The sequence below is a fragment of the Suncus etruscus genome, chromosome 3 (assembly GCF_024139225.1).
Source record: "Suncus etruscus isolate mSunEtr1 chromosome 3, mSunEtr1.pri.cur, whole genome shotgun sequence".
NCBI lineage: Eukaryota > Metazoa > Chordata > Mammalia > Eulipotyphla > Soricidae > Suncus > Suncus etruscus.
Window position 1 is genome coordinate 27,616,521 of NC_064850.1, and position 1,432 is coordinate 27,617,952.

Sequence of the window (1,432 nt, forward strand, 5' to 3'; positions counted from 1 at the left end):
AAATATTCAATCATAGGTGGGAGGTTTGCAATATAAATCCCTGACAAAAGTCTGCTTATATAATATAAAATAGTTTTATAAAAATAATAAAAAATATGAAAGATCTGAGAAGAGACTTCACAAAAGCTGATATATAAATATATATCAGTAATTGAAAATAAAATCAATCTCAGTAGTTATTCAGAAATTTCAAATTAAAACTATAATGACATATAACTATAAAAGGTGAGATTCAATGCTAGGGTATAGCATATATTCTCCAAGATTATTTGGGTAAGTAAATTTACCTGTCACCCTCTGAATAGCTAACAGAATTTAATATAAAGATATAACTGGATTTATCTATTGTAAGCTTAAAATCTATACATTTTTTGTTTTTTTTTTGTTTTGTTTTTGGGTCACACCAAGCAGTGCTCAGGGGTTACTCCTGGCTTTATGTTTATGCTATCTCTCCAGCCCCAAAAATCTACAAATAAAATATTAATATTAATTAATAAATATATTAATATATTAATTATGAAACTTATTCTCTAGCATTCAAATAATATATCTAATAATATTATTATCAATAGGTAAACAATGTTGGTTTTGAAATTTTCACTTTTTGTAATGCAGGTTGAATATTTCTTAATATAATTATCAAATGCATCCCTTACTGAGAAGGAAATTATTGGGATATGGACAATAAATTTAAGTGAATTCAACACAAGATAATGATTTGAATAGCCTCAATAAATTCTACAAATAATTCTACAAATAATTCTTTTTTGAGTTTTTATATTTTAAACTTTATCAGATTACTCCATATGTATAAAGCCTTTAGGATGAAAAGTTAATAATATAGAATAGGAAAACCGTGTTTCTAAAAAGGGAGAGAATATATTACTTTGAAGAAAAACTTTTTTATAGAATGTGACAATATTATGTAGAAACATTATAATAAAATCTTTATCAAAAACGTGTATGATAAGTTTTGAACTGATATAAGACTGAAAGTAGAATTTCAGTGTGGTAATAAAATGATATTACTGAAAATTTAATATTTACCAATTATATCAGCCTATATATATTTTTTTGGTGGTGGTTGTTTTGTTTTCTTCGGCCACATTCGGTGACACTCAGGGGTTACTCCTGGCTATGCGCTCATAAATCACTCCTGGCTTGGGGGACCATATGGGACGTCTGGGGATCTAACCACTGTCTGTCCTAGGTCAGCCGCATGTAAGGCAAATGCATTACCACTGTGCCACTGCTACTGCCCAAGGCCTATATTTTTTTATTCACCTTTCCCTCATAGATATCTAAGTGTGAGAGGGCTTTTGTTCTGTAGACAATTTTTTGTGAGATTTGCTTTTTAATTACAGATAAATTTTGTTAGTTTTCCTTAGTTGCAAAGTTTTCCTTATTGAAAATACAAGTCCCCTTCTCCTAA